This window comes from Schistocerca piceifrons, chromosome 2 (assembly GCF_021461385.2).
Source record: "Schistocerca piceifrons isolate TAMUIC-IGC-003096 chromosome 2, iqSchPice1.1, whole genome shotgun sequence".
Classification (NCBI taxonomy): Eukaryota; Metazoa; Arthropoda; class Insecta; order Orthoptera; family Acrididae; genus Schistocerca; species Schistocerca piceifrons.
In genome coordinates, this window is record NC_060139.1 from 40,558,236 (window position 1) to 40,573,254 (window position 15,019).

The 15,019-nt window shown below is 51.6% G+C and overlaps 16 non-coding genes across 16 annotated transcripts; all 16 read left to right on the top strand.

Moving 5' to 3' along the window:
- The first annotated feature begins 20 nt into the window (after positions 1-20).
- On the top strand, positions 21-93 carry Trnav-aac. The gene has a single exon. It is a non-coding gene; the product is annotated as a tRNA-Val (tRNA).
- Positions 94-1,485: 1,392 nt separating this feature from the next.
- On the top strand, positions 1,486-1,558 carry Trnav-aac. Its single transcript has one exon. It is a non-coding gene; the product is annotated as a tRNA-Val (tRNA).
- A 1,171-nt stretch (positions 1,559-2,729) lies between these two features.
- On the top strand, positions 2,730-2,802 carry Trnav-cac. Its single transcript has one exon. It is a non-coding gene; the product is annotated as a tRNA-Val (tRNA).
- A 158-nt stretch (positions 2,803-2,960) lies between these two features.
- Trnav-aac lies at positions 2,961-3,033 on the top strand. Its single transcript has one exon. It is a non-coding gene; the product is annotated as a tRNA-Val (tRNA).
- Positions 3,034-3,593: 560 nt separating this feature from the next.
- Positions 3,594-3,666, top strand: Trnav-aac. The gene has a single exon. It is a non-coding gene; the product is annotated as a tRNA-Val (tRNA).
- Positions 3,667-5,057: 1,391 nt separating this feature from the next.
- Positions 5,058-5,130, top strand: Trnav-aac. The gene has a single exon. It is a non-coding gene; the product is annotated as a tRNA-Val (tRNA).
- A 1,171-nt stretch (positions 5,131-6,301) lies between these two features.
- On the top strand, positions 6,302-6,374 carry Trnav-cac. Its single transcript has one exon. It is a non-coding gene; the product is annotated as a tRNA-Val (tRNA).
- A 158-nt stretch (positions 6,375-6,532) lies between these two features.
- Trnav-aac lies at positions 6,533-6,605 on the top strand. Its single transcript has one exon. It is a non-coding gene; the product is annotated as a tRNA-Val (tRNA).
- Positions 6,606-7,165: 560 nt separating this feature from the next.
- Positions 7,166-7,238, top strand: Trnav-aac. Its single transcript has one exon. It is a non-coding gene; the product is annotated as a tRNA-Val (tRNA).
- A 1,392-nt stretch (positions 7,239-8,630) lies between these two features.
- Positions 8,631-8,703, top strand: Trnav-aac. The gene has a single exon. It is a non-coding gene; the product is annotated as a tRNA-Val (tRNA).
- Positions 8,704-9,874: 1,171 nt separating this feature from the next.
- On the top strand, positions 9,875-9,947 carry Trnav-cac. Its single transcript has one exon. It is a non-coding gene; the product is annotated as a tRNA-Val (tRNA).
- A 158-nt stretch (positions 9,948-10,105) lies between these two features.
- Positions 10,106-10,178, top strand: Trnav-aac. The gene has a single exon. It is a non-coding gene; the product is annotated as a tRNA-Val (tRNA).
- A 560-nt stretch (positions 10,179-10,738) lies between these two features.
- Trnav-aac lies at positions 10,739-10,811 on the top strand. Its single transcript has one exon. It is a non-coding gene; the product is annotated as a tRNA-Val (tRNA).
- A 1,397-nt stretch (positions 10,812-12,208) lies between these two features.
- Trnav-aac lies at positions 12,209-12,281 on the top strand. The gene has a single exon. It is a non-coding gene; the product is annotated as a tRNA-Val (tRNA).
- A 1,407-nt stretch (positions 12,282-13,688) lies between these two features.
- Positions 13,689-13,761, top strand: Trnav-aac. The gene has a single exon. It is a non-coding gene; the product is annotated as a tRNA-Val (tRNA).
- A 1,169-nt stretch (positions 13,762-14,930) lies between these two features.
- On the top strand, positions 14,931-15,003 carry Trnav-cac. Its single transcript has one exon. It is a non-coding gene; the product is annotated as a tRNA-Val (tRNA).
- Positions 15,004-15,019: the final 16 nt, after the last annotated feature.

Below are 15,019 nucleotides of genomic sequence, written 5' to 3' on the forward strand. Positions count from 1 at the left end.
AAGGACGGTGCACACAAGCAGTTTCCGTGGTGTAGCGGTTATCACGTCTGCCTAACACGCAGAAGGTCTCCGGTTCGATCCCGGGCGGAAACACTTTTTCATCACTTTAAGCAAGACTTACTAACATGCATCTGCTACCACCTGTACCCGAAACCTTCGTAATCGCCTTCACGCGTCGGACCAGAGTGTCAATTGCTCACGTCGAATAAGAAATTCGTTTGATATTGACGGCGAGCTTTTTGCGCTGACTCAGCCACTGACGTGCGATCAGTTTGCACAAAACGCGTTGGCTCGTCCGGGATTTGAACCCGGGACCTCCTGCACCCTAAGCAGGAATTATACCCATTTTTTTTTTTTTTTTTTTTTGAACCTGTCTCCACTGTTAGGACACTAAGCAGTGTGGTTAGCTGCATTCAACCCCCGTGGCAATGTCTTGCAGTCCTCCAGCTTTGTTGACCACAGTTAGGTGCCTCGATAAGAGGTGGACAGGTGTCGCATCGCTCTCGCCGTCACTTGTTACTACGAATCGTACTTAACGTAGCTTTCTGCAAGCGTCAGTCGAGCTAAGTCGGGCCAAGTCGCATAAGAGGAGCAACAAAATGCGCATTTCCGGTACCGGGAATCGAACCCGCGCCTCCTGGGTGAGAGCCAGGTACCCTAGCCACTTTTTTTTTTTTTTTTTTTTAACGCGTCGGACCAGAGTGTCAATTGCTCACATCGAATAAGAAGTTCATTTGATATTGACGGCGAGCTTTTTGCGCTGACTCAGCCACTGACGTGCGATCAGTTTGCACAAAACGCTAGGGCTCGTCCGGGATATGAACCCGGGACCTCCTTTACCCTAAGCAGGAATCATACTCCTAGACCAACGAGCGCTGTGACACGGTGATTGCCAATTATTCCAGTCCCTCGATGTCGTCCAGGGTGCCCTGGAAGTCTCGTGTACGCTGGCGGGATGGGGGCGGCCTTCCTGGGCTATCGGTACCTTCATGTAGAGCTGCCGCTGGGCTCGCACTGCTTGCTGCTGAGAAAGTGATTGCTTTTGCTGATATGACTTGCAATAACGACTGCGCGAAACGCCGCTATCTCGTTAGGGGTGCTACGGCAGACACCCTCTCGAGCACCCCGAAGACTTCTTGAGCCCTCGGCTGTGATGGGTTCCAGGCTGACAAAAGAACTGCCGTGTGTGCATTCGCCGACGAGAGAATGGCTGAGGCAAGTTTGAATGAACAAGGATGGATTGTAGGGTCCGTCGTTTCCGTAGTGTGGCGTTTATCACGTCTGCTTCACACGCAGAAGGTCCCCAGTTCGATCCCGGGTGGGAACAGTATTTTCCTGCCTATGTCGTATTGTCCTCCAATGAGCCACTTCGTGTGTGGATCTGCCGCACGTCCCTTCGTTTTGCAAGTACCACATTTATTGAATTTTTTAGTTACGATGGCAACATCACTACAAGTTGTCTGTGAAGGACGGTGCACACAAGCAGTTTCCGTGGTGTAGCGGTTATCACGTCTGCCTAACACGCAGAAGGTCCCCGGTTCGATCCCGGGCGGAAACACTTTTTCATCACTTTAAGCAAGACTTACTAACATGCATCTGCTACCACCTGTACCCGAAACCTTCGTAATCGCCTTCACGCGTCGGACCAGAGTGTCAATTGCTCACGTCGAATAAGAAATTCGTTTGATATTGACGGCGAGCTTTTTGCGCTGACTCAGCCACTGACGTGCGATCAGTTTGCACAAAACGCGTTGGCTCGTCCGGGATTTGAACCCGGGACCTCCTGCACCCTAAGCAGGAATTATACCCATTTTTTTTTTTTTTTTTTGAACCTGTCTCCACTGATAGGACACTAAGCAGTGTGGTTAGCTGCATTCAACCCCCGTGGCAATGTCTTGCAGTCCTCCAGCTTTGTTGACCACAGTTAGGTGCCTCGATAAGAGGTGGACAGGTGTCGCATCGCTCTCGCCGTCACTTGTTACCACGAATCGTACTTAACGTAGTTTTCTGCAAGCGTCAGCGTAGCGTCAGTCGAGCTAAGTCGGGCCAAGTCGCATAAGAGGAGCAACAAAATGCGCATTTCCGGTACCGGGAATCGAACCCGCGCCTCCTGGGTGAGAGCCAGGTACCCTAGCCACTTTTTTTTTTTATTTTTTTTTTTAACGCGTCGGACCAGAGTGTCAATTGCTCACATCGAATAAGAAGTTCATTTGATATTGACGGCGAGCTTTTTGCGCTGACTCAGCCACTGACGTGCGATCAGTTTGCACAAAACGCTAGGGCTCGTCCGGGATTTGAACCCGGGACCTCCTGCACCCTAAGCAGGAATCATACGCCTAGACCAACGAGCGCTGTGACACGGTGATTGCCAATTATTCCAGTCCCTCGATGTCGTCCAGGGTGCCCTGGAAGTCTCGTGTACCCTGGCGGGATGGGGCGGCCTTCCTGGGCTGTCGGTACCTTCATGTAGAGCTGCCGCTGGGCTCGCACTGCTTGCTGCTGAGAAAGTGATTGCTTTGCTGATATGACTCGCAATAACGACTGCGCGAAACGCCGCTATCTCGTTAGGGGTGCTACGGCAGACACCCTCTCGAGCACCCCGAAGACTTCTTGAGCCCTCGGCTGTGATGGGTTCCAGGCTGACAAAAGTTCTGTCGTGTGTGCATTCGCCGACGATAGAAAGGCTGAGGCAAGTTTGAGTGAAAAAGGATGGACTCGTCGTGTCCGTCGTTTCCGTAGTGTAGCGGTTATCACGTCTGCTTCACACGCAGAAGGTCCCCGGTTCGATCCCGGGCGGGAACAGTATTTTCCTGCCTATGTCGTATTGTCCTCCAATGAGCCACTTCGTGTGTGGATCTGCCGCACGTCCCTTCGTTTTGCAAGTACCACATTTATTGAATTTTTTAGTTACGATGGCAACATCACTACAAGTTGTCTGTGCAGTACGGTGCACACAAGCAGTTTCCGTGCTGTAGCGGTTATCACGTCTGTCTAACACGCAGAAGGTGCCCGGTTCGATCCCGGGCGGAAACACTTTTTCATCACTTTAAGCAAGACTTACTAACATGCATCTGCTCCTGGGCTATCGGTACCTTCATGTAGAGCTGCCGCTGGGATCGCACTGCCTGCTGCTGAGAAAGTGATTGCTTTTGCTGATATGACTTGCAATAACGACTGCGCGAAACGCCGCTATCTCGTTAGGGGTGCTACGGCAGACACCCTCTCGAGCACCCCGAAGACTTCTTGAGCCCTCGGCTGTGATGGGTTCCAGGCTGACAAAAGAACTGCCGTGTGTGCATTCGCCGACGAGAGAAAGGCTGAGGCAAGTTTGAGTGAACAAGGATGGACTCGTAGGGTCCGTCGTTTCCGTAGTGTGGCGTTTGTCACGCCTGCTTCACACGCAGATGGTCCCCAGTTCGATCCCGGGCGGGAACAGTATTTTCCTGCCTATGTCGTATTGTCCTCCAATGAGCCACTTCGTGTGTGGATCTGCCGCACGTCCCTTCGTTTTGCAAGTACCACATTTATTGAATTTTTTAGTTACGATGGCAACATCACTACAAGTTGTCTGTGAAGGACGGTGCACACAAGCAGTTTCCGTGGTGTAGCGGTTATCACGTCTGCCTAACACGCAGAAGGTCTCCGGTTCGATCCCGGGCGGAAACAGTTTTTCATCACTTTAAGCAAGACTTACTAACATGCATCTGCTACCACCTGTACCCGAAACCTTCGTAATCGCCTTCACGCGTCGGACCAGAGTGTCAATTGCTCACGTCGAATAAGAAATTCGTTTGATATTGACGGCGAGCTTTTTGCGCTGACTCAGCCACTGACGTGCGATCAGTTTGCACAAAACGCGTTGGCTCGTCCGGGATTTGAACCCGGGACCTCCTGCACCCTAAGCAGGAATTATACCCATTTTTTTTTTTTTTTTTTTTTGAACCTGTCTCCACTGTTAGGACACTAAGCAGTGTGGTTAGCTGCATTCAACCCCCGTGGCAATGTCTTGCAGTCCTCCAGCTTTGTTGACCACAGTTAGGTGCCTCGATAAGAGGTGGACAGGTGTCGCATCGCTCTCGCCGTCACTTGTTACTACGAATCGTACTTAACGTAGCTTTCTGCAAGCGTCAGTCGAGCTAAGTCGGGCCAAGTCGCATAAGAGGAGCAACAAAATGCGCATTTCCGGTACCGGGAATCGAACCCGCGCCTCCTGGGTGAGAGCCAGGTACCCTAGCCACTTTTTTTTTTTTTTTTTTTAACGCGTCGGACCAGAGTGTCAATTGCTCACATCGAATAAGAAGTTCATTTGATATTGACGGCGAGCTTTTTGCGCTGACTCAGCCACTGACGTGCGATCAGTTTGCACAAAACGCTAGGGCTCGTCCGGGATATGAACCCGGGACCTCCTTTACCCTAAGCAGGAATCATACTCCTAGACCAACGAGCGCTGTGACACGGTGATTGCCAATTATTCCAGTCCCTCGATGTCGTCCAGGGTGCCCTGGAAGTCTCGTGTACGCTGGCGGGATGGGGGCGGCCTTCCTGGGCTATCGGTACCTTCATGTAGAGCTGCCGCTGGGCTCGCACTGCTTGCTGCTGAGAAAGTGATTGCTTTTGCTGATATGACTTGCAATAACGACTGCGCGAAACGCCGCTATCTCGTTAGGGGTGCTACGGCAGACACCCTCTCGAGCACCCCGAAGACTTCTTGAGCCCTCGGCTGTGATGGGTTCCAGGCTGACAAAAGAACTGCCGTGTGTGCATTCGCCGACGAGAGAATGGCTGAGGCAAGTTTGAATGAACAAGGATGGATTGTAGGGTCCGTCGTTTCCGTAGTGTGGCGTTTATCACGTCTGCTTCACACGCAGAAGGTCCCCAGTTCGATCCCGGGTGGGAACAGTATTTTCCTGCCTATGTCGTATTGTCCTCCAATGAGCCACTTCGTGTGTGGATCTGCCGCACGTCCCTTCGTTTTGCAAGTACCACATTTATTGAATTTTTTAGTTACGATGGCAACATCACTACAAGTTGTCTGTGAAGGACGGTGCACACAAGCAGTTTCCGTGGTGTAGCGGTTATCACGTCTGCCTAACACGCAGAAGGTCCCCGGTTCGATCCCGGGCGGAAACACTTTTTCATCACTTTAAGCAAGACTTACTAACATGCATCTGCTACCACCTGTACCCGAAACCTTCGTAATCGCCTTCACGCGTCGGACCAGAGTGTCAATTGCTCACGTCGAATAAGAAATTCGTTTGATATTGACGGCGAGCTTTTTGCGCTGACTCAGCCACTGACGTGCGATCAGTTTGCACAAAACGCGTTGGCTCGTCCGGGATTTGAACCCGGGACCTCCTGCACCCTAAGCAGGAATTATACCCATTTTTTTTTTTTTTTTTTGAACCTGTCTCCACTGATAGGACACTAAGCAGTGTGGTTAGCTGCATTCAACCCCCGTGGCAATGTCTTGCAGTCCTCCAGCTTTGTTGACCACAGTTAGGTGCCTCGATAAGAGGTGGACAGGTGTCGCATCGCTCTCGCCGTCACTTGTTACCACGAATCGTACTTAACGTAGTTTTCTGCAAGCGTCAGCGTAGCGTCAGTCGAGCTAAGTCGGGCCAAGTCGCATAAGAGGAGCAACAAAATGCGCATTTCCGGTACCGGGAATCGAACCCGCGCCTCCTGGGTGAGAGCCAGGTACCCTAGCCACTTTTTTTTTTTATTTTTTTTTTTAACGCGTCGGACCAGAGTGTCAATTGCTCACATCGAATAAGAAGTTCATTTGATATTGACGGCGAGCTTTTTGCGCTGACTCAGCCACTGACGTGCGATCAGTTTGCACAAAACGCTAGGGCTCGTCCGGGATTTGAACCCGGGACCTCCTGCACCCTAAGCAGGAATCATACGCCTAGACCAACGAGCGCTGTGACACGGTGATTGCCAATTATTCCAGTCCCTCGATGTCGTCCAGGGTGCCCTGGAAGTCTCGTGTACCCTGGCGGGATGGGGCGGCCTTCCTGGGCTGTCGGTACCTTCATGTAGAGCTGCCGCTGGGCTCGCACTGCTTGCTGCTGAGAAAGTGATTGCTTTGCTGATATGACTCGCAATAACGACTGCGCGAAACGCCGCTATCTCGTTAGGGGTGCTACGGCAGACACCCTCTCGAGCACCCCGAAGACTTCTTGAGCCCTCGGCTGTGATGGGTTCCAGGCTGACAAAAGTTCTGTCGTGTGTGCATTCGCCGACGATAGAAAGGCTGAGGCAAGTTTGAGTGAAAAAGGATGGACTCGTCGTGTCCGTCGTTTCCGTAGTGTAGCGGTTATCACGTCTGCTTCACACGCAGAAGGTCCCCGGTTCGATCCCGGGCGGGAACAGTATTTTCCTGCCTATGTCGTATTGTCCTCCAATGAGCCACTTCGTGTGTGGATCTGCCGCACGTCCCTTCGTTTTGCAAGTACCACATTTATTGAATTTTTTAGTTACGATGGCAACATCACTACAAGTTGTCTGTGCAGTACGGTGCACACAAGCAGTTTCCGTGCTGTAGCGGTTATCACGTCTGTCTAACACGCAGAAGGTGCCCGGTTCGATCCCGGGCGGAAACACTTTTTCATCACTTTAAGCAAGACTTACTAACATGCATCTGCTCCTGGGCTATCGGTACCTTCATGTAGAGCTGCCGCTGGGATCGCACTGCCTGCTGCTGAGAAAGTGATTGCTTTTGCTGATATGACTTGCAATAACGACTGCGCGAAACGCCGCTATCTCGTTAGGGGTGCTACGGCAGACACCCTCTCGAGCACCCCGAAGACTTCTTGAGCCCTCGGCTGTGATGGGTTCCAGGCTGACAAAAGAACTGCCGTGTGTGCATTCGCCGACGAGAGAAAGGCTGAGGCAAGTTTGAGTGAACAAGGATGGACTCGTAGGGTCCGTCGTTTCCGTAGTGTGGCGTTTGTCACGCCTGCTTCACACGCAGATGGTCCCCAGTTCGATCCCGGGCGGGAACAGTATTTTCCTGCCTATGTCGTATTGTCCTCCAATGAGCCACTTCGTGTGTGGATCTGCCGCACGTCCCTTCGTTTTGCAAGTACCACATTTATTGAATTTTTTAGTTACGATGGCAACATCACTACAAGTTGTCTGTGAAGGACGGTGCACACAAGCAGTTTCCGTGGTGTAGCGGTTATCACGTCTGCCTAACACGCAGAAGGTCTCCGGTTCGATCCCGGGCGGAAACACTTTTTCATCACTTTAAGCAAGACTTACTAACATGCATCTGCTACCACCTGTACCCGAAACCTTCGTAATCGCCTTCACGCGTCGGACCAGAGTGTCAATTGCTCACGTCGAATAAGAAATTCGTTTGATATTGACGGCGAGCTTTTTGCGCTGACTCAGCCACTGACGTGCGATCAGTTTGCACAAAACGCGTTGGCTCGTCCGGGATTTGAACCCGGGACCTCCTGCACCCTAAGCAGGAATTATACCCATTTTTTTTTTTTTTTTTTTTTGAACCTGTCTCCACTGTTAGGACACTAAGCAGTGTGGTTAGCTGCATTCAACCCCCGTGGCAATGTCTTGCAGTCCTCCAGCTTTGTTGACCACAGTTAGGTGCCTCGATAAGAGGTGGACAGGTGTCGCATCGCTCTCGCCGTCACTTGTTACTACGAATCGTACTTAACGTAGCTTTCTGCAAGCGTCAGTCGAGCTAAGTCGGGCCAAGTCGCATAAGAGGAGCAACAAAATGCGCATTTCCGGTACCGGGAATCGAACCCGCGCCTCCTGGGTGAGAGCCAGGTACCCTAGCCACTTTTTTTTTTTTTTTTTTTTAACGCGTCGGACCAGAGTGTCAATTGCTCACATCGAATAAGAAGTTCATTTGATATTGACGGCGAGCTTTTTGCGCTGACTCAGCCACTGACGTGCGATCAGTTTGCACAAAACGCTAGGGCTCGTCCGGGATATGAACCCGGGACCTCCTTTACCCTAAGCAGGAATCATACTCCTAGACCAACGAGCGCTGTGACACGGTGATTGCCAATTATTCCAGTCCCTCGATGTCGTCCAGGGTGCCCTGGAAGTCTCGTGTACGCTGGCGGGATGGGGGCGGCCTTCCTGGGCTATCGGTACCTTCATGTAGAGCTGCCGCTGGGCTCGCACTGCTTGCTGCTGAGAAAGTGATTGCTTTTGCTGATATGACTTGCAATAACGACTGCGCGAAACGCCGCTATCTCGTTAGGGGTGCTACGGCAGACACCCTCTCGAGCACCCCGAAGACTTCTTGAGCCCTCGGCTGTGATGGGTTCCAGGCTGACAAAAGAACTGCCGTGTGTGCATTCGCCGACGAGAGAATGGCTGAGGCAAGTTTGAATGAACAAGGATGGATTGTAGGGTCCGTCGTTTCCGTAGTGTGGCGTTTATCACGTCTGCTTCACACGCAGAAGGTCCCCAGTTCGATCCCGGGTGGGAACAGTATTTTCCTGCCTATGTCGTATTGTCCTCCAATGAGCCACTTCGTGTGTGGATCTGCCGCACGTCCCTCCGTTTTGCAAGTACCACATTTATTGAATTTTTTAGTTACGATGGCAACATCACTACAAGTTGTCTGTGAAGGACGGTGCACACAAGCAGTTTCCGTGGTGTAGCGGTTATCACGTCTGCCTAACACGCAGAAGGTCCCCGGTTCGATCCCGGGCGGAAACACTTTTTCATCACTTTAAGCAAGACTTACTAACATGCATCTGCTACCACCTGTACCCGAAACCTTCGTAATCGCCTTCACGCGTCGGACCAGAGTGTCAATTGCTCACGTCGAATAAGAAATTCGTTTGATATTGACGGCGAGCTTTTTGCGCTGACTCAGCCACTGACGTGCGATCAGTTTGCACAAAACGCGTTGGCTCGTCCGGGATTTGAACCCGGGACCTCCTGCACCCTAAGCAGGAATTATACCCATTTTTTTTTTTTTTTTTTGAACCTGTCTCCACTGATAGGACACTAAGCAGTGTGGTTAGCTGCATTCAACCCCCGTGGCAATGTCTTGCAGTCCTCCAGCTTTGTTGACCACAGTTAGGTGCCTCGATAAGAGGTGGACAGGTGTCGCATCGCTCTCGCCGTCACTTGTTACCACGAATCGTACTTAACGTAGTTTTCTGCAAGCGTCAGCGTAGCGTCAGTCGAGCTAAGTCGGGCCAAGTCGCATAAGAGGAGCAACAAAATGCGCATTTCCGGTACCGGGAATCGAACCCGCGCCTCCTGGGTGAGAGCCAGGTACCCTAGCCACTTTTTTTTTTTATTTTTTTTTTTAACGCGTCGGACCAGAGTGTCAATTGCTCACATCGAATAAGAAGTTCATTTGATATTGACGGCGAGCTTTTTGCGCTGACTCAGCCACTGACGTGCGATCAGTTTGCACAAAACGCTAGGGCTCGTCCGGGATTTGAACCCGGGACCTCCTGCACCCTAAGCAGGAATCATACGCCTAGACCAACGAGCGCTGTGACACGGTGATTGCCAATTATTCCAGTCCCTCGATGTCGTCCAGGGTGCCCTGGAAGTCTCGTGTACCCTGGCGGGATGGGGCGGCCTTCCTGGGCTGTCGGTACCTTCATGTAGAGCTGCCGCTGGGCTCGCACTGCTTGCTGCTGAGAAAGTGATTGCTTTGCTGATATGACTCGCAATAACGACTGCGCGAAACGCCGCTATCTCGTTAGGGGTGCTACGGCAGACACCCTCTCGAGCACCCCGAAGACTTCTTGAGCCCTCGGCTGTGATGGGTTCCAGGCTGACAAAAGTTCTGTCGTGTGTGCATTCGCCGACGATAGAAAGGCTGAGGCAAGTTTGAGTGAAAAAGGATGGACTCGTCGTGTCCGTCGTTTCCGTAGTGTAGCGGTTATCACGTCTGCTTCACACGCAGAAGGTCCCCGGTTCGATCCCGGGCGGGAACAGTATTTTCCTGCCTATGTCGTATTGTCCTCCAATGAGCCACTTCGTGTGTGGATCTGCCGCACGTCCCTTCGTTTTGCAAGTACCACATTTATTGAATTTTTTAGTTACGATGGCAACATCACTACAAGTTGTCTGTGCAGTACGGTGCACACAAGCAGTTTCCGTGCTGTAGCGGTTATCACGTCTGTCTAACACGCAGAAGGTGCCCGGTTCGATCCCGGGCGGAAACACTTTTTCATCACTTTAAGCAAGACTTACTAACATGCATCTGCTCCTGGGCTATCGGTACCTTCATGTAGAGCTGCCGCTGGGATCGCACTGCCTGCTGCTGAGAAAGTGATTGCTTTTGCTGATATGACTTGCAATAACGACTGCGCGAAACGCCGCTATCTCGTTAGGGGTGCTACGGCAGACACCCTCTCGAGCACCCCGAAGACTTCTTGAGCCCTCGGCTGTGATGGGTTCCAGGCTGACAAAAGAACTGCCGTGTGTGCATTCGCCGACGAGAGAAAGGCTGAGGCAAGTTTGAGTGAACAAGGATGGACTCGTAGGGTCCGTCGTTTCCGTAGTGTGGCGTTTGTCACGCCTGCTTCACACGCAGATGGTCCCCAGTTCGATCCCGGGCGGGAACAGTATTTTCCTGCCTATGTCGTATTGTCCTCCAATGAGCCACTTCGTGTGTGGATCTGCCGCACGTCCCTTCGTTTTGCAAGTACCACATTTATTGAATTTTTTAGTTACGATGGCAACATCACTACAAGTTGTCTGTGAAGGACGGTGCACACAAGCAGTTTCCGTGGTGTAGCGGTTATCACGTCTGCCTAACACGCAGAAGGTCTCCGGTTCGATCCCGGGCGGAAACAGTTTTTCATCACTTTAAGCAAGACTTACTAACATGCATCTGCTACCACCTGTACCCGAAACCTTCGTAATCGCCTTCACGCGTCGGACCAGAGTGTCAATTGCTCACGTCGAATAAGAAATTCGTTTGATATTGACGGCGAGCTTTTTGCGCTGACTCAGCCACTGACGTGCGATCAGTTTGCACAAAACGCGTTGGCTCGTCCGGGATTTGAACCCGGGACCTCCTGCACCCTAAGCAGGAATTATACCCATTTTTTTTTTTTTTTTTTTTTTGAACCTGTCTCCACTGTTAGGACACTAAGCAGTGTGGTTAGCTGCATTCAACCCCCGTGGCAATGTCTTGCAGTCCTCCAGCTTTGTTGACCACAGTTAGGTGCCTCGATAAGAGGTGGACAGGTGTCGCATCGCTCTCGCCGTCACTTGTTACTACGAATCGTACTTAACGTAGCTTTCTGCAAGCGTCAGTCGAGCTAAGTCGGGCCAAGTCGCATAAGAGGAGCAACAAAATGCGCATTTCCGGTACCGGGAATCGAACCCGCGCCTCCTGGGTGAGAGCCAGGTACCCTAGCCACTTTTTTTTTTTTTTTTTTTTTTTTAACGCGTCGGACCAGAGTGTCAATTGCTCACATCGAATAAGAAGTTCATTTGATATTGACGGCGAGCTTTTTGCGCTGACTCAGCCACTGACGTGCGATCAGTTTGCACAAAACGCTAGGGCTCGTCCGGGATTTGAACCCGGGACCTCCTTTACCCTAAGCAGGAATCATACTCCTAGACCAACGAGCGCTGTGACACGGTGATTGCCAATTATTCCAGTCCCTCGATGTCGTCCAGGGTGCCCTGGAAGTCTCGTGTACGCTGGCGGGATGGGGGCGGCCTTCCTGGGCTATCGGTACCTTCATGTAGAGCTGCCGCTGGGCTCGCACTGCTTGCTGCTGAGAAAGTGATTGCTTTTGCTGATATGACTTGCAATAACGACTGCGCGAAACGCCGCTATCTCGTTAGGGGTGCTACGGCAGACACCCTCTCGAGCACCCCGAAGACTTCTTGAGCCCTCGGCTGTGATGGGTTCCAGGCTGACAAAAGAACTGCCGTGTGTGCATTCGCCGACGAGAGAATGGCTGAGGCAAGTTTGAATGAACAAGGATGGATTGTAGGGTCCGTCGTTTCCGTAGTGTGGCGTTTATCACGTCTGCTTCACACGCAGAAGGTCCCCAGTTCGATCCCGGGTGGGAACAGTATTTTCCTGCCTATGTCGTATTGTCCTCCAATGAGCCACTTCGTGTGTGGATCTGCCGCACGTCCCTTCGTTTTGCAAGTACCACATTTATTGAATTTTTTAGTTACGATGGCAACATCACTACAAGTTGTCTGTGAAGGACGGTGCACACAAGCAGTTTCCGTGGTGTAGCGGTTATCACGTCTGCCTAACACGCAGAAGGTCCCCGGTTCGATCCCGGGCGGAAACACTTTTTCATCACTTTAAGCAAGACTTACTAACATGCATCTGCTACCACCTGTACCCGAAACCTTCGTAATCGCCTTCACGCGTCGGACCAGAGTGTCAATTGCTCACGTCGAATAAGAAATTCGTTTGATATTGACGGCGAGCTTTTTGCGCTGACTCAGCCACTGACGTGCGATCAGTTTGCACAAAACGCGTTGGCTCGTCCGGGATTTGAACCCGGGACCTCCTGCACCCTAAGCAGGAATTATACCCATTTTTTTTTTTTTTTTTTTGAACCTGTCTCCACTGTTAGGACACTAAGCAGTGTGGTTAGCTGCATTCAACCCCCGTGGCAATGTCTTGCAGTCCTCCAGCTTTGTTGACCACAGTTAGGTGCCTCGATAAGAGGTGGACAGGTGTCGCATCGCTCTCGCCGTCACTTGTTACCACGAATCGTACTTAACGTAGTTTTCTGCAAGCGTCAGCGTAGCGTCAGTCGAGCTAAGTCGGGCCAAGTCGCATAAGAGGAGCAACAAAATGCGCATTTCCGGTACCGGGAATCGAACCCGCGCCTCCTGGGTGAGAGCCAGGTACCCTAGCCACTTTTTTTTTTTTTATTTTTTTTTTTTAACGCGTCGGACCAGAGTGTCAATTGCTCACATCGAATAAGAAGTTCATTTGATATTGACGGCGAGCTTTTTGCGCTGACTCAGCCACTGACGTGCGATCAGTTTGCACAAAACGCTAGGGCTCGTCCGGGATATGAACCCGGGACCTCCTTTACCCTAAGCAGGAATCATACTCCTAGACCAACGAGCGCTGTGACACGGTGATTGCCAATTATTCCAGTCCCTCGATGTCGTCCAGGGTGCCCTGGAAGTCTCGTGTACGCTGGCGGGATGGGGGCGGCCTTCCTGGGCTATCGGTACCTTCATGTAGAGCTGCCGCTGGGCTCGCACTGCTTGCTGCTGAGAAAGTGATTGCTTTTGCTGATATGACTTGCAATAACGACTGCGCGAAACGCCGCTATCTCGTTAGGGGTGCTACGGCAGACACCCTCTCGAGCACCCCGAAGACTTCTTGAGCCCTCGGCTGTGATGGGTTCCAGGCTGACAAAAGAACTGCCGTGTGTGCATTCGCCGACGAGAGAATGGCTGAGGCAAGTTTGAATGAACAAGGATGGATTGTAGGGTCCGTCGTTTCCGTAGTGTGGCGTTTATCACGTCTGCTTCACACGCAGAAGGTCCCCAGTTCGATCCCGGGTGGGAACAGTATTTTCCTGCCTATGTCGTATTGTCCTCCAATGAGCCACTTCGTGTGTGGATCTGCCGCACGTCCCTTCGTTTTGCAAGTACCACATTTATTGAATTTTTTAGTTACGATGGCAACATCACTACAAGTTGTCTGTGAAGGACGGTGCACACAAGCAGTTTCCGTGGTGTAGCGGTTATCACGTCTGCCTAACACGCAGAAGGTCCCCGGTTCGATCCCGGGCGGAAACACTTTTTCATCACTTTAAGCAAGACTTACTAACATGCATCTGCTACCACCTGTACCCGAAAGCTTCGTAATCGCCTTCACGCATCGGACCAGAGTGTCAATTGCTCACGTCGAATAAGAAATTCGTTTGATATTGACGGCGAGCTTTTTGCGCTGACTCAGCCACTGACGTGCGATCAGTTTGCACAAAACGCGTTGGCTCGTCCGGGATTTGAACCCGGGACCTCCTGCACCCTAAGCAGGAATTATACCCATTTTTTTTTTTTTTTTGAACCTGTCTCCACTGATAGGACACTAAGCAGTGTGGTTAGCTGCATTCAACCCCCGTGGCAATGTCTTGCAGTCCTCCAGCTTTGTTGACCACAGTTAGGTGCCTCGATAAGAGGTGGACAGGTGTCGCATCGCTCTCGCCGTCACTTGTTACCACGAATCGTACTTAACGTAGTTTTCTGCAAGCGTCAGCGTAGCGTCAGTCGAGCTAAGTCGGGCCAAGTCGCATAAGAGGAGCAACAAAATGCGCATTTCCGGTACCGGGAATCGAACCCGCGCCTCCTGGGTGAGAGCCAGGTACCCTAGCCACTTTTTTTTTTTATTTTTTTTTTTAACGCGTCGGACCAGAGTGTCAATTGCTCACATCGAATAAGAAGTTCATTTGATATTGACGGCGAGCTTTTTGCGCTGACTCAGCCACTGACGTGCGATCAGTTTGCACAAAACGCTAGGGCTCGTCCGGGATTTGAACCCGGGACCTCCTGCACCCTAAGCAGGAATCATACGCCTAGACCAACGAGCGCTGTGACACGGTGATTGCCAATTATTCCAGTCCCTCGATGTCGTCCAGGGTGCCCTGGAAGTCTCGTGTACCCTGGCGGGATGGGGCGGCCTTCCTGGGCTGTCGGTACCTTCATGTAGAGCTGCCGCTGGGCTCGCACTGCTTGCTGCTGAGAAAGTGATTGCTTTGCTGATATGACTCGCAATAACGACTGCGCGAAACGCCGCTATCTCGTTAGGGGTGCTACGGCAGACACCCTCTCGAGCACCCCGAAGACTTCTTGAGCCCTCGGCTGTGATGGGTTCCAGGCTGACAAAAGTTCTGTCGTGTGTGCATTCGCCGACGATAGAAAGGCTGAGGCAAGTTTGAGTGAAAAAGGATGGACTCGTCGTGTCCGTCGTTTCCGTAGTGTAGCGGTTATCACGTCTGCTTCACACGCAGAAGGTCCCCGGTTCGATCCCGGGCGGGAACAGTATTTTCCTGCCTAT